The sequence below is a fragment of the Talpa occidentalis genome, unplaced genomic scaffold (genome assembly GCF_014898055.3).
Source record: "Talpa occidentalis isolate TD23 unplaced genomic scaffold, MPIMG_talOcc4v2.1 talOcc4.6, whole genome shotgun sequence".
Classification (NCBI taxonomy): domain Eukaryota; kingdom Metazoa; phylum Chordata; class Mammalia; order Eulipotyphla; family Talpidae; genus Talpa; species Talpa occidentalis.
This window is the reverse complement of record NW_023604972.1, coordinates 70,261,328-70,286,017: the sequence shown is the minus strand read 5'-3', so window position 1 is coordinate 70,286,017 and position 24,690 is coordinate 70,261,328. Positions and strand designations below refer to the sequence as shown.

At 36.6% G+C, this 24,690-nt stretch overlaps 1 protein-coding gene across 10 annotated transcripts in view; it reads left to right on the top strand.

Moving 5' to 3' along the window:
• The window catches only part of FER (FER tyrosine kinase), a 484,685-nt gene that overhangs the window by 436,145 nt on the left and 23,850 nt on the right, over positions 1 to 24,690 (top strand). The window lies entirely within an intron of this gene.

Genomic DNA, 24,690 nt, shown 5'->3' with positions numbered 1-24,690 from the left:
CAAGGCTACGCTTCCATCCTCCCAAAAAGTTCTCTTGGGTTGCTATGGAGTTAACTTGTTCTGTTCTCTGACCATGGGCCCTAGGAATATGCTTTCTGTAGCTCAGCCTAATCTAAAATATCATTTGAATAATATTTTGTTTAAATGCAGTATGTAGTGTTTTGTTGTAGTTGTTGGCACTAAAATACTGCATGTTATTTTTGAGATCTATCCATGACATTGCATATGTTAATAGCTTATGCCTTCCTAACTGAGCAGTATTCTATTGTATAGGTAAACTATAGTTTGTTTTTGTAATCACCCAACTGATGGACATATAACTTATTTCAAGTTTGGGATATTATAGCCAAAGCTTCTGTGGATATTCATATGTAAATCTTTGGTGAATGTATACTTTTACTGCATAAATATCGAGAAGTGGAATTGCTGAACTGCAGGCAAAGTTTTTGTTTAAATTTCTAAGAAACTGCCAAACTGTTATCCAAGTGACTGTTTAATTTTACATGCCCATCAATAATGTATGAGTTGTGCTTTCTTCATATCCTTGCCAATACTTGTTACTGTTAGTGTTTTGAGTTTTCGTCATTCTGGTAGATATGTAGTAGCATTTCTGTGGGGTTTTTTATTATTTTTTTTCTATCACTTAATGATCTTGAACCTCCTTTCCTATGCTTATTTTGAAGTTTATTCTTCTTTTATTCAGTATCTGTTGAGATATCTTGCCCATTTATTTTTGTCAGGTTATTCTCTCCTTGCTATTAAATGGTAAGCATCTGTTGTATATTGAGGGTATAAGTCCTTTATCAGATAGGTATTTTGCAAATATTTCCTTGTAAACTTTCCCTATTATTTTCCTTTCAAGAGAAGTTTCTCATTTTAGTGAAGTCTTTTTACATTTTTTTTTTCTTTCATGAATCAGGCTTTCTGATATTGTGTCCAAGAACTTCTTGGTAATCAAAGGCACAAAGATATTTTTTTCTCCTATATTTTCATTTCCAGAAGTTTTTTATAGTTTTTTTTTTTTCTTGCTTTCAGATCTAAGTTCTACACAGTGTCTGACTTCTGTTTTGCATAGCTTCTGTTCAGAATACCTTTTATTGCTTCTTCTGGGAACTGGTAGTTCCAATATTATCTCTTCTGGAGGTTAAAATATGTTGGAAATCTCCTTTTAATTATCTGTCTTTCCCTTTTTGTCTTACTATTCAGTAGCATTTCTAAGAATATTTCTTATAGTATCATATGTGATATTGTCTTGTGCCATCATCTAGGAAAAATGTCGTGTTCATTTTTTTTTCCCTCATAAAATACGTGATAGTTTAGAAGTACATAGGGCCTGAAAGAACCCCTTTTAATTAAAAAAAATTAATTTCCACTAGAACTTAACATGAAAATTCCATTATGTTAATTTGACAGCACTGGGAGAGTTAGTCAATCCTTTATGGAGGAGTAAGAGCAGAAATTTTTTCCAGATAATATCAAACATATTTTCCAAGTCTGGATAATTGCCCTATCAAATATATAATCACTTAGCAAGTCTATAACAAGCATGAAGCATTTCTAATCATCCTTCCCCTATTTACTTATTCTTTTGTGAACATCATGCCCTCTTTAGACTTCTCTCTCCTCCAAGATTGCTTTTTACCATCGCTGTCTAAAACTCCTATAAGTCAAGGAAGTGGTTCTTTTCTGACACTCATAGCACTTGCTACATATTATGTTCCCAAGAGATGTTTGCCAAATCAATGATCTTACCCTCTCTTTACCATGCCCAGTGAAAGAAATTCTGTCATCTTCCTATATGTTAAATTTCAAAAAATTCCCATGGACATTAATTTTGCTATCTCATCTGCTGTGTAATTTCGACCAACTTTGTACAGCATTGTCTTATTTTGATTATTCATATTATCAGCTAAAATGCTTAATCCATTGACTGTTACCTTCTTGAATACTATTGGCATTTTACTAAACTCAAAACAGATGCTTTTGAGTTTTTAATAAATGACAAACCCTTCTTAGGGTTTAGTTTTTATCTCTCTGCCAAATATCCATTGGAACTGGAAGACTTCTTTTTCATGTATCGTCTTCCTAAACCATCATTAATTCAACATGAGTTTAATTATTATTATTGGAAAGAACTCTGATAAAGCAATTTCTTAGAGAAAAAAATTGGATGTTATTTAAAAAATAAACTTTTCCTCTTCTACTACTACTGGAAAGTGCTTTTAGTATATACAACTCAATTTCATTCTAAAGAAAACATTAAATATTTTAAAACATTACTGCTTACTGCATTCTTTGATACTCTGGGATAAATGTGATAGAGTATCTGAAGAAAATCTTTATAGAATAGTTTGGGTTTCCAATATGGCTTTAGACAATAGCTTCATTGTATACAATGTCAGCAATTTGATGAGATTTGTATATCATTTGTGTAGCTAATTTAATGGGTTATAAAAACATTCAGAAAATAAAACCAATTCCTTATCTGTGTAACGGTTATTTTGCCTATCATTGTATTAATAGAATCAGTAACCAAAGTAACTAAACTTCAGAAAGCCTAAATTAGTTAGCTTTAAAAAAAAAAATTAGTTCTGCAATTACAACTGGAAAGACCTAGTACACTTCCCACTTTTTTTCATTTGTTACCAATAAGATACCTATTCCTAGAAGCCCTGATCAGTCTTGCTTCAAATAAACCATGCAGTGAAGCAAGCAGAACTTCTACACAGAATGACATCATTGCCTATTCAATAATCAGACCACACACTGGGGTAGTGTGGGATTCCATAATTACTTTGATTGTTTCCATCAGATTGAATTTGAATGACCCTTTCTTCCATTAGTGATGATGTTATTAAAATACTCAAAAATGGCCTCCATTGTCCCTTATTACTGTTAAGCTGATGTTTGCTTAAAAGGCAGGTCTTCTGGTTTCTATGTGATATTTGCTTCTGTGTCTCACTCCATCTCTGCTAATATTGCTGACATCCCATCTAGTCAACATTTTATTTGTTTCCCCTCTGTATCAGTCATGTATCTGTATTGAGCTTTTGTTTTTGCTTCGCTCCTAATAGGTCTAGATTCCCTGTTTTCACTCTTTCTGCCTCTCCCATTTAGTATCATTAACATGTACCTTTTAGGTGAGTTCTACTTTTGAGAAATACAGAGCATTCCCTTTTATTTTAATTGATGCTATTTACTCTGAATTCTACTTTCTGATGTCAATATTGTCACATCTGCTTTTGGCTTCTGGCATATGCTTCTTTCAGGATATCTTTTTTTTTTTTTAAAGATTTATTTTTATTTATTTATACAAGCACTGGGTACAGTCAGAAGCTCGGGAAGATGAGAGAATTCACTAGAGCCAGAGCGGAGAGCAGAGCAGGCAGAAGGACCGAAGTACACTGCTGAGGGGAGCAGCAGGCGGCAGGAGAGGTCTGCGCGCCATGTGGGACCCTCTCCCAGTGGCCAGGGAGTAGCCGGGGATCGAACCAGTGCTGCAGAGGCTGCGGGCAGCTTTGCAACCCAGTGCTCAACCGCTGCGCCACTGGGAAGGCCCCAGGATATCTTTTTGTTTGGACTTTTTTTTTAATTGAGGTAACACTGATTTACAACACTGTATAAGATGTCTGTACACATGACATCTGTATTTATGATACCAGATCTGCCCCTGAGTTCTAGTTTCCATCTACCACCATCCAGTCAACCCCCTCTACCCACTCCTTAACCCTCTGGTAACCGCCGTTATGTTGTCAAAATCTTAAGGGCTTGTTTTTGTTTTGTCTATTTGCTTTGATTCTTTATCTCCACTATGAGTTAATTCATCCAGTATTTGTTTTTTTCAATCTCCCCTATTTCACTTACCATAATCTCCTCAAAGTCCATCTTTCTTGTCACAAATAGCAAGATTTCATCTTTTTCTAACAAATGAATGACTCTCCAAAATGCTCCTTTTGGACTTTCATGAAGGCTTTATTACATATGTCTGATTGATTAATTTATTGTCTTTGGCAATTGAACGCCACCTCCAACCCTTCTACCCTCCCCAGATTGGGAAAGGTCCCACCACTAATCAGAAAGTTGGTTCCCTAGCAACCTCCATCCTCGGATGTTTTCCAGAATTACCTTCATTAACAAAGCAAAATACAATTTTATCACTCTTAACACTTAGGAAAACCCAAAGTTTTTTTGGCACTCATGAGCCAGGAAGAGGAGCTGAATGACCAAATATATTTTCAATAGATCAGAATTTCACAGAGGTGTTATCTCATTGTGGCTTTGATTTGCATTTCCTAATGCTAAGTGATGAAGAACATCTTTTTATGTGCCTGTTAGCCATCTGTATGTCTTCTTTGGTGAAATGTCTATTTAGATCCTCTTCCCATTTTTTAATTGGGTTATTTTCCTTGTTGTTGAGTTGTATGAGTTAGTATTTTGCATTTTAATTTGTCAGCTATATTTTTGCAAATATCTTCTGCCATTCTGCAGTTTGCTTTTTCATTTTAATGATGGTTTCTTTCATTGTGTAGAAGCTTTTTAGTTTGATTTAGTCCCATTTGTTTATTTTTACTTTTGTTTCCCTTACCTTGGAGATGAATTCACAAAGAAGTCACTAAGACTGATTGCTTTGGCTCTTTTTGCATCCTACTCCTATTCTTTAAGTGTGAGCAGGAGGATGACTTTTAGTATATTTTCACTTTTTATCTCGCTTCTGTCTCCTCCCTCCATCTTAGCATGTTGAAATCATCTTGGATTTAGCTTTAAACATAATCATTTCATTCATTTCTTTGCTCCTGCTCTATTTCCCCACACATTTATCTCTCACACATATATTTGATAATATATCACATAACTAGTCTGTGCCAGAAGAATGCAAGATCGATGAGGACATGAATTTGTGTCTGTTTTTGCCACTGCTTTGCCTAGAATAGTATCTGGTAAATAGTATGTAATAAATACTTAAGATTTAAGAAATTGGATTAATCTACATTACCTCTTGGACTTCTATCCCTCAATTTTAGACCATTTTCCTGCTTTCTAATATTTCCAAGTATTTGTTTCATTTGTGATTCATTCTCATCTGATAGCAAAATTCTCTCAAAGCATCTTGGGCAAGTTTACTCCCATGTAACTAGCTTCCATATGTCAGGTGTTTCAAATTTATTTTATTTTTCCATTTGGTTGGAAGTGATGTGCAGAAGCTTGGTAGTGCTCTCTGGGAATATCATTTACTAGAGGCCAAGATGTCCCTAGAGGCAGCTTTAGAAGACATATCATTCAAATAGTCTGCAGACATGAGTGCCAGAAAGCTTGGAAGAGGGAATATTCAGGTTTGTAGTCATAAAAAGCTAGTTGAGAAAACAAGTTCAAAACTAATGATCAGAAACCAAGCCAGGAAAAATTACTGCATCAATAAGAAGGTGCCTGCAATAGTCTTTTAGGTATGGATAAGCGAGAAACAGATAATAGTTTCTTTTATGAAGTGATAATTTTTCTTTCTTCTCTTACCCCCAGCTCTGCCCAACAGCCCACTCTTGCTGTTGCACCATCATTCTTACTACTATAAATCTGCTATACCAATTAACTATTGCTGTAAAAAAAAAAAAAACACCACCCCAAAAGTAGTGCCTTACAATACCCACCCTTTTTTTTTTTTTTCAGTCAGTTCAGGTCTACAGTTTGGGCTGCACTTGGCTGAATGATTTTCTGCTATTCTCCCCTGGGCTCACTTCTGTGACTTTGGTCATTGGTAGCTTGATCATGGCAATACATATATGGTTTTTCACCCAGGCTTCTTTACATGGTGTCAGGAGTATTCAGGGAAAAAGAAAGTAAAAGTTTCAAAGCCTCTTGACACCAAAGTCAAGAACCTCCTAACAAAACCTCTGCCACATTCTGCTTACTGACGTCACAAAGTTTGTCTAGATACAAGAGGTGGAGAAGTACAAAATAGTGTGGCCATATTTTCCTTACCACATCTGTCTCTTAGAACCTACCCCTAACCATCAAACTTTAAATTTCCAGCTTTGTAACTTAAGTGCTCACTTACTTATCTATTCTTGTGAAGCTGTACTCCTTTTTTTTAAAAAAAAGATTTATTTATTTATGTATACAAGAACGGAGGTACAGGCCAGAGACAGAGTGGGGAGCAGAACAAGCAGACTGAGTGAATTACACTGTGGAGGGGAGCAGCAGGCAAGACAGGAGAGGTCTGCTGTGCCACGTGAGTTGCTCCCCGGCCGGCCGGGGATCAAACTTGTGCTGCAGTGGCTGTGGATCGCTTCATAGGTTGCGTGGCTGCAGATAGCTTCATAGGTTGCATCTTAATCCCTTGCGCCACCAGGGAGGCCCCTAAACCTGTATTCCTTGAGGGAAGGAATTAGGTTATCTTTACCTGCAGCACAACAGAGATGCTGGTATGAGATGGTAAGACCATAATAAAGACCTTGTACCAGTGGTGGACTGATTGGTTGATATGTATGCACATATGCATGTATAGATACACTGCTTTGTGTACTTTTAGTAGCTATATTCTACAAATATGAGATTAATTTGGTAGTACTTTACAAAAAAAGTACAAAGTAAATAAGAAGTATGTCTTTTGGTGTGGAAAGAAAAGGCTTTTGTGTATGTTAACCAATTACTATAGAGTACAGTGTTCCTAGAACATAGAAACTCACCTCTGTATTAGAAACTTAGTCCTGTTTCCTTAGCCAATTCCTAGATCAATAATATGAAATGACTTTCTTTTGATTTTCCCCACTATCTGGGTTGCAAACATCTTGGACATCAGAGTCTAAGATAAATACTGATTTGTGGTGTGTATTTAGTTAAGTTAATGACTATTTGTGCCAAAATACTTTCTTAATAAATTAGGTCTACTTGCAAGTGTAACTTCTAGTTATTTTTGCTGTTAAAATACCTTATCTAAAAAGTCTAACGATTACCTAATAAGACCTGAAGGTCAATAAATGACAACTTGGTATTTTATGGAATTTAAAAACCCTGTTTTCCAATTAAGTTCTCACATAGGTCATTATTCTTCATGTAATTTCATCAAGACATTGTGATACACCTTTTGCTTTGCCTCCATTGCTGTATCTTGTTGCTGAACATTGTTAAGCAGTTATGTTTTTCCTCTGGTAGTTGAAGAATACTTAAAGAATTCCAGAATCCCAGTCTCCCCGGTGGTGCAGCGGTTGAGCGCTGGGTTGCGAAGCTGCCCGCAGCCTCTGCAGTGCCAGTTCGATACCCGGACACCGGCGAGGGTCCCACATGGCGCGCAGACCTCTCCTGCCGTGCCCACTGCTCCCCTCAGCAGTGTATTTCTTCAGTCTGCCTGTTCTGTTCTCCGCTCTGGCTCTGGTGAATCCTCTCACCCTCCCGCGCTTCTGACTGTACCCAGTGCTTGTATAAATAAATAAGTAAATCTTTAAAAACATTAAAAAGAAAAAAAAAGAATTCCAGAATTCTTTGGGCATAACAGGCTTCATATTTATGTAAACTATTATTTTGACTATTATTTTGAATCTCCCAGATACTTTTGTTTCTTAAAACTGTGGACTGCAAGTTAGTAAAATCAAATTTCATTAAGTAACCAAAAGGGCACATATATTTGTGAAGTTAATATTTGCTCAGACAAGTAATCCTTCATGAATGCAAACTGCAGATTTTATATGGATTACATCAAAAAATCACAGAAAAAGTAACATTAATCATAGAAGCACATTTGCCAAATATTTATAAAATCTTTTATCTTGTAGAACTACAAGAGAAAAATAGCTCCATATAAAAAATCAAGTCTTAATGTAATATCACAAATATAAAGTCTTATCAAACTTAATGCAGAATTAAAATTGAATGGAGATAAAGCAAGCTCTCCTGACTATGGAAAGAAAATATAGAGAGGGGAAAGAAATTGGATTTCAGATCTTTGTTTCAAGATAAAAGTGAATTATTATGAAGTAGACCTACATTCATAACTTACACTCTCCTATTTGGATTTCATACACTGAAAGCAATCGTAAGACTGAAGGGAAATTTATTATAAAGTCACTTGGGATATCACTTTCATAAACAGAAAACAACATTAGAAATTGAAATGGGAATAACAAAAATTTCATTTTAAAAGAATGTAAATGGGAGGCAGGGAAAGAACTGTTGAGAAACATGAAAGAAAGTCATTACTTCTTTTGAATTCCGATAAATATTAAAAAATGTTTTCTATTTATAGGATACCAGTGCCGTAGTAAATATGATTACATATTTCTCTTCTGTACATAGGTTGTGCAAACTGTCCCAGGAATACTTTTCTGTGTTAACATGTAGAGTAAGACTATTTTCCTACCTGCCTAAGATGTGAGCTAGTCCTCATTAAACCAGAGGCCAAAGTGCAATGACCATGTAGGCCTATCTGGCTAGGAGAATTCAGGGACTGGACATTTAGGGCCTAGACCACTGCTGACCTCAGCAATGTTCTGTCAGTGGTGATACTTGCACAAGAGAGCATAATTTTACAAAGAGTTAACCAGCTGAAGATGATTCAGTATCTAAATCTAGGTTCATTCTACCATAATTAGAGTGTGTTTGTTCATTAGTAGCTGAACATTTTGCAGACTGTAAAAATTTAAATGGTCCTAAAGCTCATTACAACACCTTGTGCATCATAGATTACACAGTTGCTCTGCTCCTTTATGTGCTTTTTATATCTTAATTCAGTTCCCAATGTGAGTATGTGTATCCCATAATGAAAGTATAAATGGTAACAAATGATTTTAGAGGGATTGTTATGTTCCTTCTTACAGAACAGACTATAGAATACAAAAAATAATGTACATTTTAGTGTCATCAGTGTATTCTGTATTCCTTGGATAAGCACTGAGGTAGGGTTTCTGTTTCATGAAACTTAAATGAGAAAGAAATCAAGACTCAGGAACAAAATGGCAGAAATCCATCCACTCAGGGACTGCAGAATATAACTTTTGTCAAGACAAAATGAACACTATTTCAAAGAAATGAAAAGAACACTCAGCATTATAGAATAACACAAGACCATGGCCTTTGGAGCAAGGCAGATTCCATGCTCAGCCATTTATATTTTGTGTCCTTGAGCAAGTTATTTAATCTCTGATCCCCTATTTCTTTCACTGCATAATAGAGATAGCTACACTGCCAGTAGGGGTTAGGAAAAGCTCCTCCTGGTATCTGCCTGATACATGCTCTGTGCTTTTATAAGTAATAACTATTCTGATAGGGTTGGAAAGTGTATTTTCTTTGTCATAACCCAAGTTACTCAAGAGAGAGAATGCCAGCATTGTGGGAATGTTGGCCATGTGGAGTAGCATTCCTATAACTTACCCTCCCAGCTTTACTTCCATTCATTATCTTCTGACACTTGTATTGGAAATGTGGATAACTCTTCACTGGGCCATCTAACACCACTGTGTCTCCAGATTTATTCAGCCAGTTATAGGGAAGCAATGCTTTTATCCTAGAGCATATAGGATGTTAGAGTTTTGAAGGACCATGCTCTGGCTGCCCACTGGTGGCCCAAGGATCCCTGGTCGATCCATATTGCAAAAGTTCCAAGTGTACATCAAGCATCATGTGAGACAGAGTCATTTCTATATGCTGTGATTTTACTGTGATTATCAAAATACTAGTTCATTTTAAAACATTTTTGAGTCCTTGATGACTTTTTATTGTGTATTTTCTCTGTCTGCCATTATAAAACACAACTCTCATCAGGGTGTATGTGCCGCAAAGCAATCATAAGATTATTTGCCATTGTACACAAGTCCTCATGTTCAGAGAAGTCAAGAGCTGGTGCTCTCATTTCCCAGAACCAGGAAAGTGATAAGCAATGTTCTCACACAGTTTGTTCATGAAAACACTGCTGTGAACTCTAGTCTCCTAATCCTGAGTCCAAAACTCCCAGCAGTGGGAGTGTTTGCATTGTTGTTCCTAGAAAAATCTGTGAAACATATGTAATGTACAGATTAGTATGTGTGAAGTTGAGTATTAACAAAAAAAAATGGGTTATGTGAAAAACATTTTAAACTGTACCTGGCACATATAAAGCACTTAGTATGTGATAGCTTGTTACCATGATGATGGCTATTATCACTATGGTTATCACTATGTTTTTGTCACTTTTTCTGCTCAGAGTAACTTATTGTATCCCAGTATACCATTCTTATTTACTTTGTCCCTGAGGCAAATGGCTTCTGTTTTCAGTTTGTCTTCTCAGATGGGAAAAGGTGGTATTTTTTATGTCTCTCTTCTAGACGTCTTTGAGAAGTAGAAGTTCTTACCATTAATTCTGAGGTTAACTTCAGAGACAAGTCCTTGCAATGCATTTTATTGCAGCCTCTGACATCTGTTGGCTTTATTTCCCCACCATATTTACCCATTTATGTCTAGCTTATTTCACTTCGCAGAATATGTTCAGGGTTCGTCCTTGTTCTAGCACATAATAAAATTCCATTCTTTTTGCATTCCATTGTATGAATATAATACATTCTGCCCATTCATTTTTTTCCATTTTTTTATTTTATGTATTTTTACATCATATTTCATTTTGGTACAATGTATGCATTTTCATCTTGGTTCTAGTCCCCGTAAAATTCCCACCACCCTTGTTTTGATCCTACTCCGTTCTCCCCCCCCCCCCGCCCCCCGCTGTAGTGTGTCTGTGGTTGCTTGTTGATTTTAATTTTTGCTTTATTATAATTAGTCTTTTTCCTGTTCCCTTATTTGGGTTTTCTAAATTCCTGCTATGAGTGAGACCATCCACTATTTTTCTTTTTCTTTTCGGCTTATTTCACTGAGCATGATCCCTTCCAGCTCCATCCATGTTGCTGCAAATGGCATGAGTTTATCCTTTTTGATTGCTGGGTAATATTCCATTGTGTATATGTACCACATCTTCTTGATCCAGTTATCTATTTTGGGGCATTTGGGTTGCTTCCATAGCTTACCTATTGTAAATAGTGCTGCAATAAACATAGGGGTACAAGTGTCCTTTTGAATTAATGTTTTTATACCCTTTGGGTAGATACCTAGGAATGGAATTGCTGGATCTGTCCATTCATCTTTTGATGGACATTTGTGGGTTTTTTTTTTCTTTTTCATAATTGTGAATAATGTTTCTAATAACATTGATGTAGAAGTCCAACTCCTTCTTTCAGTTCTTTGGAACTATACCTAGGAAAATAATTGTTGAATTATGGGGTATATTTAACTTTGTGAGGATTGCTAAGCTTTTTAGCAGTGCCTGCACATTCTTTTGTTGTTGTTATTATTAAAAAATTTTATTGAGTTAATGTGCATGCTCAAGGCAGTTTTGGATTACCGTTGGGATTTGGTATGCTTCTATCAACTAAAGATTTTTTAACACTATCAGCATTTTTTACTTTGTCCTCTCCCCTCCTCTGGGTTCCTCCTGACCAGGCTCTATTTATTAAAAGTTTTAACAGATCAATATTTATTTGCACCCCTAGACAGTCTGTCCTGATTTGCTGTCTCACTTTACAGTGAGGCATACAGGTAACAGCAGAAAATAATGTCTATACAAATAGAGTACCCATCCAGATTAGTAGCTAAATGCAAAGAAAGTTCCTCTTCAAGATTTTAGATCAGCTGAGGACTGAAGCAAAGGTTATTTCTATGTGATGTTGTTTTCGGTATCCATATTTAGTATGAGATCCATATCTTTCACTACCTAGAAATTTGATTTCTATTTTTTTTAAAGATTTATGTATGCATACAAGAACTGGGGTGTAGTCCAAAGGTACAGGGGGTGAGAGGATTCACCAGAGACAGAGAGGGGAACAGAACAGGCAGATTGACTGAAATACACTGCTGAGGGGAGCAGCAGGTGAGACAGGAGAGGTCTGCTCCAACATGTGGGTAGCTCCTTGGCTGGCCGGGGATCAAACTCATGTTGCAGAGGCTGTGAATAGCTTCACAATGCTGTGCTCAACCCCTTGTGCCACCAGGGAGGCCCCGGAACTTGATTTCTAAACTAAATAAAAGAATGTATGGAGTTTGTTCTTGTGCATGTGTAGCTAGAATTATCTTATAGGGAACGTGCCCAAAAAAAGAAGATTGAAAGAGCTGTAAGAAATGAGCACTTCTGTGTGTGCTGAGCATTTACCCCCATTTTTATATTAAGGCAGATGACTTGCTCTAAATCAGCTATATTAGGCAGACTTGGTTGTTTTGTGTCCAGCTCTTGGACAGCAATCTCATTAGAGGAAATCACAAAAATCCTCTAGAATGCAGCCCTGAAGAGCAGTTCTCCAAGATAAATATATTCAGTGCTTGAGACACTCAGGCCTCCAGTGGTGATCTTCCTCCATTACTGAAAGGAAGGTAAACTTGTTTAGAATAAATACACTAGTCTTGATCCTAAACAAAGTTTTAGTTATACCTGCTTTGGGTGGACATTCCCACCTAATGTCCCATCACACCTTTACATAATCATGCGGTGCACAAAGTGACTTTTCACAGAAGAGCCCACTTTATACCGTAACAGGCTATTCTTAGCTAATTCCCTGTTCTATTCAGTTTTCCCTTTCTCTTTCTTTTTTCTCACTGTAAAACCTATCAGCCCTATCATCTCATCCCTGTAGGACTTCATATGGTGTCTATTTAATAACATGTTCAAATAATTTATGACACACAAGTGGTAACTGGTGCCCATTTACTCATAGATAACATTTGCATTTTGGCAATGACTTTAAATAAATGAATAGATTCAGTTACTGAGGATTCTGTGTGTCCTGGCACGCGGCAGGGAGAAATTTCAGAACAGTGAGTCCTTTAGCTGTTTCCATATATACCCACAGACAGTGGACCCACCTCAGAGTGAAAAGGCGTAAATTATATTCTAACCTCACTCCACATCTGGTCTCCTACTGCATCACAGAAGCAGTGCTTTTTTCCCAACCTTTCAGAATCTGTGACACTGAACAATTTTTCCAAGGAAGAGAAAAAGCACAGTTTAATGTTTTTGATTTTCAGTTTTGTAGCTGAGGTTTCCTTTGGGTACCCCCCCTTTTTTTAGAAACAAAATACAACAAAGGGCACAACTCACCAAAGGAGAGGGTTTGAATTATTAGAAAGGAGGTTGCAAAGAGAATAAAGGAGATGTGAATACTCTAACAAATGGAAAGATAAGAGTGAATCAAGGTGCACTTGAAAATGAAAAATGTTGGGAGTTTTCATATTTAAACATGTGTTTTATTTAAAGGAAAGATAACGTAGATTATGAAGTAGAAATTAGCAACCTGTGACTTGCTGATGAATCTGGCAAATCATTTATTTTTTTGGCTAACCGCTGATGCTATCACATCAGCTACAAAGTATCTTTGGTATTGGGCACTATAAAATGGTCCCCACATTGCAAGCTCTGTGCCAAAGACATTCCAACCTGTTCTTTGTTGCTCTAGGAGATAGTTTACAGTTTAAGTTCTATTATAATATGCAAATTTTGCAACAAGAAACAAAAAAATCTGCTTTAGATCACAGCACTCATGGATATTGTTTTAAAGCAGTTTGTGACATTTGACTGCTTCAGAAAACATTTTTTCATGAACTTATTATATAGTTTCTTTTTTGATGAAGAAGGGAGTTTGAAATGTCACTTCCTTTCTTAGAGTTAGCCAATTTTGACTCTTCTGTTATTTAAAATTCGAAAGTTGTAGTCATTGGCCATAGACTAAATTGCGCATGATTTGCTGACATTCTAAAAGAGAATTACTGGCTGTGTTGAGAGGCGTTAGAGCAGGTGCCTCAAACTGCAAACTCTGGGACAGGGTCCGGGCTTCAATTTAGTTCCATCATCTGTAAAAATGAGGTTCTAAATATATGGTAGAAATATTAAGTGACTTAATATGAAGAAGCACTTTAGGGTAGTATTGGACACAGTAAATATGGTATGTTGTTAACTATATTCATATGAAGAGAAACCTGTCAGATAGTTTTTTCAATAATTAAAAGAGAGGTAAGCCAGTAATTTTCCAATGTGTTTCTGAGTCTAAAATTCAAGTTTTGCTGTGATAAATATTTAGCTTTATATCTGCATGTGGCTCACATGTATGCTTACTATTATCCAACTAGGGTGCTAAGTAAGCAGTTTGCATATTGTATTTAATTTTCACAATGGCCTTATGAGGTGCTCTTATTATCCCCATTTTATAGATGAGAAAACTGAGACTAAGTATATTTCTAAAGGTCCAAAATCTAGTAAATGATGTAGTACCTTAAACTTAGTGTTTTAAACCCATACTCTACAAAACCCCCAAATATGCCTGCAGCTATCAAAATGTTGATATACTTTATAGTAATAATATGTAATTCTGCTCTTATCAGAATTGGAGCAAGGTAAATTAAGTTGGCTTCATGTATTCCTTACCCTGTAGGTGGTTAGTTTATGTCGGGTTGTTTTTTTTTCCCCAGAGTAAGGAAACCTCAGAGTAAAGAAAATTTAAAGAGGTTTCCTCCTCCTAAGAGTGATAGTTACCTGCAACTGAATTATCCAAACCCAGTTGGGAATAGCTTCTATTAAAAAAAAAGGCAAATATTTCTCTAACTTCTTGCCTATATGAGTGATAAAGTTTGACTGTGCGGACTCATAGATACAAGTACTGAGAGATGTCAGATAAAGCAGCATGACAAAGCAAAGCCTGGCCAGGAAAGGCTGGCCTCGTGGTTTTCCCTGGTTAATCATGCTGTTTTCTCTGAGAGGCATCATTGCCACAAGCATGATGCCCACTGTTGTTCTTTCCAGATAGCAAAGAAAATGTACTCCTCTCCATTGCCCGCTGGCGTTGGATTTCCTGTAATTGCTTTCTGTTTTTTTTTTTTAATCCTTAATTAGCCTGTCTCATATTATGTATGACTTGTAAGACACCTCTGGTACACACTCAGAAGTTTGACTTTGAATCTTCAAATGAGATTACTCAGCAGACATAAATGGAACATCTCCAAATCCTTTTGGCAGTCAACAGCATTTGCTGTTTTATTCCTCTGCATGTGGTAAGATCCAGCCATCACTGATACCTCTTGTAAAGGACAATGCCTGCCTATTAATTTCTCATCTCTGAATTCCAATAGGATGTTCAGTCTAACACACTGGCAGCTCACAGCGGCTTGTTCTCCAGCAGTTTTTTGTGTGGCGAGGCAGGGAGCACTAATGTCACCTTGAGTTTCTGACTCAGAAAATTGGGCAATAGTACGCTGCGTAAAGAAAGGAACGGAGTGGAAAGAAGGGGGAAAGATAGAAGGGCCTGTGTCTGCCTTATCTCCCAAATTACAGTGTCAGCTTCTCAGTCCAGAGATCATATCTGTTGTTCCTGTCTCCTTTAGAACTTACTAGAATACTAATTAGAAAGCTGTTTAGTTAGTGTACTTATTGCCTGAAGGACTAAAGTGTTATTTTAATTCATAGATTATGCCCAAAAGATACCATTTACCATTTCTATTCATTTGCACTTAATGTAACTCAAAGAAAGTAGAATTTTCTATAAATGTGATTGAAATGTTATTTACATTGCACTGAAGTTATCTCTAAATTAGCTTTAGCTTCCTCCCTCATAGAATTGTAATCCTTTCAAAACTCTAAGCTGGTGGTGCCTTGAGGCTAGTTATAACAACAGAAATGTATGTAGTTTTAAAACAGAGTTGTTATGCCGTGGAAAGTCCTAATACTGAAATCCTGTAAAAAGCTGCAATGCTGCAGTTAATAAAAGCACATGGTAACCATTATATTCTTTCATTGAGTTCAAGATTAATTACTACATTTTGCCTGTGTATGTTTTGGGGTAATTTATATTCCACAGATAAGTGAAACCATCTAATATCTGCCTTTTACTTTTTGACTTATTTTACTTAACACAATCACCTTGAAGTCCTTCATTTTGTCCCAAATGCCAGTATTTCATCTCTTTTCATGTCTGTGGAATATTCTGTTGGGTATGGAATTTGTGGATTTCTTTATCCATTTGTGTGTTGTTGCAGGGCACTTAGGTTAGTTCCATGACTTGGAGATTATGCACAGTGCTACTATGTATGTAGGAGATGTACATAAGAGATAAATCTTTTCATGTTAGAGCTTTCAAAGAATAAATATATAACAGCAGTATTACTGTATTACATGGAATTTTCATTTTCTTACGAAATCTCCGTATGGGCTTCACCAACTTGCATTCCTACCATCAGGGATAAGAGTTCCTATTTTACTACAATCTCTCCAGCATTTGTTGATTCCTTTCTTTATTTTTTTTTTTTTGGGGGGGTGGTATGTGCCATCCTCACAGCAGTGAAAGGGTATCTCATCATGATTTTTGATTTGCATTTCCTGTGTAATAAGTGATGTTGAACAATTTTTCATGTCTGTAGGCCATTTAAATGTCATCATTATGAGGGTGACTATTTAGGCCCTTTGCCATTTTTTTTGATTGAGCTGTTTGTTTTGATGTTGTTGCATTGTCTAAAAAGTTTGTAAATTTTGGAGATTAGCCCTTTGTCAGATGTTTGATATGCAAATTTTTTTTTTCCCTCATTCTGCAGGTTGCCTTTTTGTTTTTGTGATGGCTTCTTCTGAGGTACAAAAGCTTTTAGTGTAATGTAGTCCCAATTGTTTAGTTTTGCTTTTGTTTCCCTTGCCATTGGGGCTAAGTCCCCACATGCATTGTTGTAATCGATGCCTGGTAGTATGTCCCCTGTATTTTCTTTCAAGTATTTTATGGTTTCAGTTTTTATGTCCAGATCTTTAATCATTTTGAATTAATAGTTGTGTATGGAGTTAAGTATGGCTCTTGTTTCTTTTTTTTTTTTTTACAAGTGGTTATGCATTTTCCCCAACACCATTTATTAAAAAGGTTTTTTTTTCTCCATTGTATGGCCATAGCTCCTTTGTTAAAGATTAACTGTCTACATTTATGAGTTTATCTCTGAGCTTTCTATTTGTTCCATTGGTTTGAGTTTCTGTTTTCGCTCCAGGACCATACTGCTTTGATTACTGTTGCTGTGTAATATGGTTTGAAGTCAGGAAATGTGATAACTCCATTTTTTTGTCTTTTCCTTCAGGAATACTTTAGCTATTCTGGTCCTTTGTGGTTCTGTATACATTTTGTAATTACTCTATTTCCTTGAAAATGGCATTGGTATTTGGGTAAGTATTGCATTGACTCTGTACATTGCCTTAGGTAATATGAACATTTTAGTGATGCCTCTCCTTGCCCCCACAGCAAGCCACCAACTACATCTCTGGTGATGAAGTTTTAAAAATTACTGTGGGCAGATTTTAGTTTAGTTTTCCCTTTCAGTTGTGCTTAGGAGAGTGGGTTTTCCAAACCTTCTCATTTGGTCATGTTGTAAGTGGAGTCCAGAGCTACCTTTGAATAAAAGTGGTAAATGCTGACAATGTTGTCATGATTTCAGGGGCACTCAGTTATGTCTCTCACATTAAGTTTGATGTTAGTGCTTGAATTTTTTATTGATACCCTTTTCAGGTTGAGGAAATTTCTGAAAATTTCTACTTTGTTGAGTATTTTATCACTAATGGAGACTGAATGTTGTTAAATGCTTTTTCTGTACCAATTGAAATAATCATTTGGTTTTTTTCCTAAACTGTGTTATACTAGTGAATTACATTGATTATTTTTCAAATATTACTAGGATGTATTACTAGAATAAGTTATGATGTATTATTTTTTTTGTATATTGTTGGACTTGGTTTACTAATCTTTTGTTAAGGATATTTGGTTGTGTCTCATGCAAGTATTTTCCTGTTATATTTCTGTGATAACATTTTTGATAGATTTTACATTAGGGTTCTACTGACTTCATAAAATGCTTTGGGCAGTAATTCACCTTGAGTTTTTGAAAATGTTTGCATAATGTTGCTTTTATTTCTTCCCTGACTGCTGTAAGTTACTTATAAAACCATTTGGTTGAAATTTACTTTTGGGAATGATTTATGATGCCAATTTAATTTTCTATACTAGAAATATAGCTATTCACATGTTGTGTCAAGTTTAGTAAGTTATATTTTCAAGAGAATGTCCACTTTAACTAAGTATCAAATTTATTGGCATTAGTATTTTCATAATTTATTATTATAATTATCCTTTCTAAAGAACTAGTGTTAATAACTCCTTTCCATTTTTGATGCTGATGCCTAAATATTTGATAATTTGGCTATCTGATATTTTATTTTTTTTTAGCATTCCCTTTCCCTTTCACTTATCTCGTAACATTTAAGCTGTATCTCTTTACACTCTTTTTTTGAGTGGTTATGCTATATATTGTAACACATATACCTAATCTTCCATAGGTTAAAGTTAATATTGTATCACTTCATATGAAATATAGAAAACGTGTAACCTTGTAGGCCCCTTTTTCATACTCAAACTTTATATTGTTGTAGTGATGTGTATAACATTTACATTTTACATTGAAAAGTTGACCAGATAGTGCTATATTTGCTTTCAATATTCAGTCATACTTTTAAAAATATAAGAGGAAAAAAATAGTATTTTATATTTACCCAGATATTTCCCATTCCATTGTTCTTCCTTCTATCCTAATGTTTCAGATTTCTCTCTGATATCACTTCTCTTCAGCCTGAAATACTTCTCTTAGCATTTGTGGTATACTAGGTCTGCAGTCAATGAATTTTCTTAGTTTTCCTTCTTCTACCAAGATCTTAATTTTGTCTTCATTCCTATATAATATTGTAGAATTTTTTTTTCTGGCTATAGAATTCTGGGTAGACAAGCAAATCTGCTAGAATTTTGATTGGAAGTATCTTAAATCTATAGACGTTAAGAAGTGCCATCTTAATAAATGAAAACCTCATTGCACTGTACTCTGTCCCTTACCCTTATCATTTCTTTTGAGAAACTTGTGGTTATTTGAATCATTGTTTTCTAAATATGTGTCAGTTTCTGTCCTGCCTTTAAGACATTTTCTTTCATAGGTGTCAACAGCTTGATTATGATGTGTATAGGTGGTTTTCACTTTGATTTTTATTCTCATTGACATTCACAAAGATTCTGCAATCTGTGGATTTATTTCTTTCATCTAAATTTGGGAATTTTTCAATCATAATTTCTTCAAACAGATTTTCTGCCCCAGCTTCATATTTCTCGACTTCTGGAACACCAATAACATGTATTTTTGATATTGTGATACTATGGTACATGATCCTGAAAATCTATTTACATTTTTCTCTTTTCCTTTCTTTGTGTTTTACAAACTGAATGTTATATGTTTTTATATTGGTTTATCTTCAAGTTTGCTGCCTCTTTCTTCTGTTATCACCAATCTGTTTCGACCCTGTTTTTTTATTTTTTTTTATTCGACCCTGTTTATTTTTATTTATTTATACAAGCACTGGGTACAGCCAGAAGCGCGGGAGGGTGAGAGAATTCACCAGAGCCAGAGCGGGGAGCAGAGCAGGCAGAAGGACCAAAGTACACTGCTGAGGGGAGCAGCGGGCTGCAAGAGAGGTCTGCACGCCATTTGGGACCCTCCACCAGTGGCCGGGAGCAGCCGGGGATCGAACCGGCGCTGCAGAGGCCGCGGGCAGCTTCACAACCCAGCGCTCAACCGCTGCGCCACTGGGGAGGCCCAATGATTGCTTTTTAATTGAGATTCTTTAACTTCTTTTTCCCGTGGTTCCTTTTTATACTTATTTTTTTACTGAGGTGATCAACTTTTTTCTTCATTTCAAATATTTTCCCTTTATTTTGTGTAGTACAGCTAAAATAGTTGCTTTGTATCTGATTATGTGATACTGACATTCGTTGATTGTTTTCCCTTCAGATTTTATCACAATTGTTTTTTATCTAACAGTTTTTTTCCCCAAAGATTGATTGATTGATTGATTTATACAAGCACTGGGTACAGTCAGAAATGCGGGAGGGTGAGGGAATTCACCAGAACCAGAGCGGGGAGCAGGGCAGGCGGAAGGACCGAAGTACACTGCTGAGGGGAGCAGAGGGCGGCAGGAGAGGTCTGCGTGCCATGTGGGACCCTCCTCCGGTGGCCGGGGAACAGACGGGGATCGAACCGGCACTGCAAAGGCTGCGGGCAGCTTCGCAACCCAGCGCTCAACTGCCGTGCCACTGGGGAGGCCCTTATCTAACAGTTTCAAATTGTGTCTTTAATATTGTGAAATGTTATATCACGTAGACACCAAATTCCTATTATATTCTTCTGGAGATTATGGTTTTTGTTTTAGAGAGCAATCAACTCAGGCAGGTTCAGAACATAAAATTCAGTGTTTCCTTTGTGGACTGTGACTCAATTCACAACTGACTTCTCAAAAGCTGTATTTGGGTCTGTCCTGTGTTAGGGATAACTTTGAGGTTTAGGCAGTGGTTTAACGTTGGTTTCAGTTCTCAAATTGAGTTTGGATGGCTCAGTGCTCAGACTGAGACTTCTGAGGGTTCAGTTGCAGAATCAGATGATCCTCTTCTCTGTCTCATTTCCTACTTTGATTTTCCCCACAATCATTGGCTTACGAGGACCTCTATTCTTGTTTTTACTGGGCAGAAACATGTGATTTTTATTGACATTGCACTAATGCTACCTCCCTGATATTCTTCTATCACTGGAGCCTACATTCAGGGAAAAGCTGCAAGAGAGACAACTATAAAATAAGGAACTCATTCTCATGCAGTTGCCTTTGCCAAGTAATTATATTCATCTAGAGATTTTAGCTACAATCATTAGGAAACATGGACTATGGTTTTCATTGTCGTGCCTGAAAGGAACCTCAGAAGATAGATTTTAAAGACAAATTGTGGATCCAGAACTTAAACAATATAGTATATGGCTTGTTCTCTTTTAAAAAAATTCTTTTAAATATATGAAATATAATTAAATTGAGATTGATCTCCATATCTGAGCAAATATATCCAGAACCACTAAAAAATTTCTCCAAAAGATCACTTTTATTTATTAAAAAGTTTTAATGTATGATTACCTTCAGGAAAGTATTAAGAAGTGTTTTCATCTCCCATTCTAATAGAGGAGCACAGCACGTACAGGAGATGTATCCCTAAATCGAACTAAAAGCTAAGGAAAAAAAAAAAAAGCATACAGTCTAGTTATTGGTCAAACAGTGAACAAGTACCAATACCCTCCTGGATCTTTCTTTGGGCATAATGATGAAATATAACAGTTATAGAAAGGAAATAATCTACTGAAAAATTCACAAGTCTTACTATGTGGTCCTGAGTTTCCAGGTGCTGGCCGCTTTTCCTTTGCGATCATGACATACTGTTAGAAGCTGTTTTGAAAAATGATTTATAAATGCTGTTCCATGGCCTCTTGTAGTAATGGTAGTAGTAGTACTACATAAACAGTAGAAATAATAAAACTGATGATAATGATGATGGCTTATTTAAAACTTATTTTGAGCCATATAGTATATGCTGACATTTTTTAATCATTACCTCATTTAACCCTGTTAGGTTGTATATTTAGATGAGTAAAGTGAAGCTTAGTGTGCCAAGGCCATACAAACATTCCATGGCAGAGCTGGGATTTATTCTAACTATTCCGTAAGTAGAATTTACAGATCCTCAGCCAATATGATACTTCCTTCTTACAGATTAAGATAAGTAGGTAAATTAACCAGCATCTCATGATCACTCATTTTGTCTAGCAGAAAACCAGGTTCTCTGACTCTTTCAGTTGGCATCCATTCTACATGTAAAAACTGGAAATGAGTCAGAGATTTAATTCTAACCTTGGGCTTTTTCTAAGGTTCTCCACTTTAAATTTTATCTAATGAATAAAGAGATTTTTTGCAAATTAATGAGCTAAAAATTTCACAGTCCTTATAATACCTTCATGCAATACTACCCAAGTTCCCTCCTGTAATAGAAAAATAACATTTCTCTGATACCAACTTTGCTCAGCAATTTCAGGGTTATTTTAACACCCTTAGGAAATAACATTATCATCAGTCAACTGTTGTTATAAATGAGTTGTTGAAGGTACTTCCTATGTTATAAGACTTTAATATAAATTAGGCTTAATTTTTCCTAAGTTCTGAGTCATCTTTAATGTTTAAAGATGCATTCCAAACATTAGTTTATTCAGCCATCTCTAGTGAAACTAATTCTTGATTATTCTTCAGAAGGAAAGTATTAAGGAGGTAAAAGCAAAAAAAATGATAATCTTCAGAAAGAGTAACTCCTAGGATAAGGTAGTATGTATGTATATAGGTAGGTAGGTAGGTAGGTATGTGTATGTATGTATGTATATATTTATTTAGCAAGTGTTTAGTGATCACCTACTATGTGCCAAGTACTATTCTAGGAATTGGGAATACACTCTTGAAAGCACACATGGTGTGCCCCTCTGCTTTCATTAGGACTTCACACCTGTAGTTGTCACCTTTCCTTACCTCTTTAATTTTAACCCTTTACAATATTATTACCATATGCATATGTATATATTATACACACACATATATATGCACACTATATGTGTATGTAATAATCCCCATATTAGGGAGAGAAAATCCTTTGACCTGAAACTCCCTCTATTTCTCTCTCCATTTCTCTATTCCCCTTTTACAGCAAATTTCCTCAGAAGAATATCGAAACTGGCACTACTTTTTCTTCTCTTTCTTTTTTTTTTTTGGATATACTCCAATTATATTTTTGTGTTTACCACTTCACTGAAATTGCTGTTATCAGTGACTCATTAAATTCTATGTTGCTAAATTCCAATGATCAGTTAATAGTCTCATCTTCCTTGTCTTCTCAGTGGTAGTTGACAGATCTGATTTCTATTCCTCCTTGAAAAACTTTTCTCACTTCACTTCCAGGACACCAACCTCTTCCTTGTTTTCCTCTGGCCTCAAAGATGCTCCTTCTCAGCCTCTGGTCTTCCATCATTCTCTAAATGATAAAGTGCTCTAAGATAATCTTTGAACAACTTCTTTTTTCTCTCTACGAAAGCTTTCTAGATGAAAACATTCTACAATCCTATAACTTCAAATATCATCTGAAAACTGACAACTCTTAAACCTGCCTTCTGACCTCCAGACTAATATACACACCTGTGTATTAGATAACTCCTCTTCATGTTTAATCGACATCTCAAAGTCAGCATGTCTTTAAAAAAGAGGTAGAGAAAAGGACCTCCCTGGTGGCGCAAGGGGTTAAGTCTCAGCACTATGAAGCTATCCACAGCCACTGCAGCACAAGTTTGATGCCAGGCCAGGTAGCTAACCCACATGGTGCAGCAGACCTCTTCTGTCTTGCCCTCTGCTCCCCTCAGCAGTGTGTTTCAGTCATTTCATCTGGTCTGCTCCCCACTTTGTCTCTAGTGAATCCTCTCATACACCCACCCCGTACCTCTGGCCTGTACCCCAGTTCTTGTATGCATAAATAAATAAATCTTTAAGAGAGAGAGAGACAGAAAGGCACTCCAAAATATGTATGGCAGCCATAGTCCTCAGAGTTCCAGACCTCTTATTTCTTGCTGCTCTTCTGCTGTAGTGTTGTTTCTCCTTGGTTAGTGAGCGGGTGGGGAGAAATGCTATGGCACTTCCCCTTTATTTTATTTTATTTTTTTAAAGATTTATTTTTTAGGGCCTCCCCTGGTGGCATAGCGGTTGAGCGCTGGGCTGTGAAGCTGCCCGCAGCCTCTGCAGCGCCGGTTTGATCCCCGGACGCCTGCGAGTGTTCCACATGGCGCACAGACCTCTCCTGCTGCGTTCCGCTGCTCCCCTCTGCAGTGTATTTCAGTCACTCTGCCTGCTCTGCTCCCCGCTCTGGCTCTGGTGAATTCTCTCACCTTCCCGTGCTTCTGACTGTACCCAGTGCTTGTATAAATAAATAAATAAATCTTTTAAAAAAAAAAAAAAGATTTATTTTTTATACAAAACCGGGGTACAGGCCAGATACGTGGGAGGGTGAGAAGATTCACCAGAGACAGAGCGGGGAACATACAGACTGACGAAGGGAACAGTCACAGGCCGACTGACAAAATACACTGCTGAGGGGAGCAGCGGAGGCAGCAGGAGAGGTCTGCTGCGCCATGTGGAATTCTCGCACCGACCGACCCGCAGGGATCAAACCCGCGCTGCAGAGGCAGCGGACAGCTTCACAGTGCATTGCTCAACCGCCTGCACCACCAGGGAGGCCCACTTCCCCTTTATTTTAAAGAAACTTCCTAAAATTTTTAGACAAATCTCCTGTTTACCTCTCATTGGGCCCATTATAGCCTCTCCTAGCTATAAGTGTGGGGCAGTTTTTAGCTGAATGACAATATATCCCACTAAAATCAAGGTTCTTTTACTTAAAAATAGAGAGGGAGGAGAAAATGGTACAACGGAAACAACTGAGTGTAAAGACCTTACATTAGAAATTAGCTTTCTGTATTTAGAGGACTTGTCCTGCACTTGGAGACAGAAAGAATCCCAGTAGGGCTACAATATAAAAAATTATGGAGAGAGTGGAACAAGATGGCAGAGGAGGCAGGGCTGGGTCAACGTGTAGAGAATCACTGGCCTCCCCCTCAACCTTTGGAAACCTCTAGGGCTACATAGCCAAAGGCTTCTCAGTATCTACAAGTCACATGCATCTTTTTAAGTTTAATTAATCAAAAGTAAATCAATGACAATGTTAATTTCTTCATCAATTAGCCACATAG